We start from the raw sequence: 3,111 nt of genomic DNA on the forward strand, positions 1-3,111 counted from the left end.
TCCAACTTTTGGGTGTTTTTATTTGTGACACTTCAAGATCCAACTGTTGATCACTGAGCTCTTAATTTGACGTGGGATTTATAGTCTTGCAGTAACTTGTAGAAAGTGGCCTTGAGATTGAAAGAATAGATGCCGCTTCTGTAAAGGTGGGTTTTCAGTGAAAGAACATGTTCAAGCTCCTCTTTGGAAATCTGATGTTTCCTTGGTAGTCATTCTAGAACACAGCAAAGAATATTACATTGGCATGTTTCTATAACAAACAAGGGTATTCAAGAGAGAATTATAGACACTATAACAGACGAGCATTCACATCCAAATCTTTCTGACTGAAGAGAATTATAGATTGTACTGTACATTTATTTAAGGAATGTTTAAATAAAATGGATAATCAAAAGATGAGAGGTTACTGAGAGGTACATGAGAAATAAACAAATATGAACACGAATATTAATGAGTAGTTACTGACAGACAGGCACTGGAGCAAGTCTGTTGCTGGTAAAGGTATGGTAGCGCTGGTGCTGGAGCCCTGAGGAGCTTTAAAATATAACCAAAATACCAAAGACGTTGTTCTTGTCACATGTTAGTGTTGTGTAAAATATGCCACATGATTGGAACTAATGCCGAAACATTACACCACACACAATTAAAAAACCAACAAACAGCCAGCTAGGTTACATGAGTATGAAAGTATACCGAGCGGTATGATGTCCCAGTGGAGGTGGTGGGTGTGGCTGGCCCCGTGTGTGTTAGGGGGGAGCCTGAAGAGAAATTAGCTAATATTAGCAACATTATATTTCATGTGTTTAATGTTTATATGCCCAGCAGTCAAAAACCAGGGTTGAGATTGGCAAAGGAAACAACGAGATACATTTTGTGCTTTTTTACAGTATGCACTCTGACTCTGGTACCTTATTACATTAAATTAAATGTCTTTATCATTGTGACTGCCTCTGTCCTCCATCAGCATTACTCTCTCTCTAGCCAAGCAGAGAACGGTTTTATCTTGTGAGTAAAGGCCAGCAGGTAAGCCAAGGTGAGATGTCTGACTGAGGACAGAGGCAGATTTCCATTGACCAACAATTTACAGTGTCATTTGTGGGCCTGAGGGGTGACAAGTAGCCTCCGTTAGCTGTAACGCTAAATTATAATTCATGCTTTGCTGCTCAGAACATCTTCACATAATCTTGAACTCACATTTACTCATGAGTTCATCCCACTGCGTCACGTAACCGGTGTGAGTTTTACGGTTTATAGAAACAATGTGCTACACATAAAGTGCATTGGTGCTAGTAGCAAATCTCTACTGGCTACCGTTAGCTAGTTTAATTAAGTTAGCCTTGACAGAATCCAATGCTACGTGATTTGGAAACATACTTACCGAGTGGCCTGGGCTGTGGTGGCCCTGAGGCGGTTGCTGTCGCTGTTAAAAAAATTTGTATAGCCGCCAGGACGGCTCTGCCGATGTTCTCGGCTAACGCCGATTCGTTGACATTTTCGCAGAGCGACCATGACCGACAGTACCGTACCTGGTCAGGGCGGGCGGGGAAAGGCTCTTGCTGGCCTTCATGCAAGCGAACATGACAGATCAGTCAAAGTGAGCCCCCTCGTGGCTGGCTATTATGGCTACAGGTCATAAGTCCCGCACTCTTCATAAAAGTGACACTAAAAACTCAAAGTAGCCTACTCTTCAAGTACAGTTTCTCCAAACGTGTTTATTATTTTAGGTAGTATTATCATGATAATCCATGTCCAAGAGTCCATTTCCCCGGATGAGATGGTTTTTATTCGTTATTTGACACTATAAACACACACTGACCTCCTCGAGCTTTTATTTGGCACTTCCGGTTACCGGCATTTGAATTTGAATATAGTTAAATATTTAGTTTCACCCAAAACATTTAGATCAACATTTAGATTTAGATTTAACATTAGATTTAGATTTAATATTTAGATTTAACATTTAGATTTAGATTTAATATTTAGATTTAACATTTAGATTTAATATTTAGATTTAACATTTAGATTTAGATTTAATATTTAGATTTAACATTTAGATTTAGATTTATCATTTAGATTTAATATTTAGATTTAACAATTAGATTTAGATTAGCATTTAGATTTAGATTTAATATTTAGATTAACATTTAGATTTAGATTTAGCATTTAGATTTAACATTTAGATTTAGATTAGCATTTAGATTTAACATTTAGATTTAGATTTAGCATTTAGATTTAGATTTAACATTTAGATTTAACATTAGATTTAGATTTAACATTTAGATTTAGATTTAGCATTTAGATTTAACATTTAGGTGTAACATTTATTTGTTGCAATCTGACCAGGGGCACCTCACTGCTAAAACAAACATACTCACACACACATGTACACATACACACCCTCAGACCTCATTTTGATAGGAAAGCAGAAGACATGAAAGGGGAGAGAGAGGGGGGAATGACATGCAGCAAAGGGCCGCAGGTCGGAGTCGACGCCCGCTGCGTCGAGGAGTACACCTCTATATATGGCCGCCTGCTCTACCAACTGAACTATCCGGGCGCCAAGTGCTCTCATATTTTATAGGACAGAAATGCTGCATGTCGGCTGTACATATTCTATCTTAAAATGTATCTTAGTTAGGCCTACATGCCTGTGAATGATGTAAATATGACTGATATTAATGAATATTTAAATTGTTGCTAACAATAACCAACAAAAAATACAAAATAAAAATCATTTTGAATGAGATTGGAGCATTCTGCAAAATCATAATTAATAATTTCCACTGCTCAATGGGCAAACAAAGTCAAATGGTCTCAAATTATATTATACTATACCATATATTTACACACAGTCAAAGTAATAGTATGCATAAGTACTATTGCTGACCTGTAGTGTTCGAAGTAATCAGAAAAGTTGGTAGTTGAAATGATGATGTTGATACTTTGTTGAAAGTGTTAAGATGTTTTCATGGAGGCTGTGGGGTGTTTGAACACAGTAGTCTTAATTGCAATTTGTTTTCTTTTATATGATTGAAATCAGATGTAGATACTATACTATAAACTATAGTCCATCACACTGAAGATTTGATTTTACACTAGGTACATGGAAAT

This window comes from Sander lucioperca, chromosome 5, assembly GCF_008315115.2.
Source record: "Sander lucioperca isolate FBNREF2018 chromosome 5, SLUC_FBN_1.2, whole genome shotgun sequence".
Taxonomy (NCBI): domain Eukaryota; kingdom Metazoa; phylum Chordata; class Actinopteri; order Perciformes; family Percidae; genus Sander; species Sander lucioperca.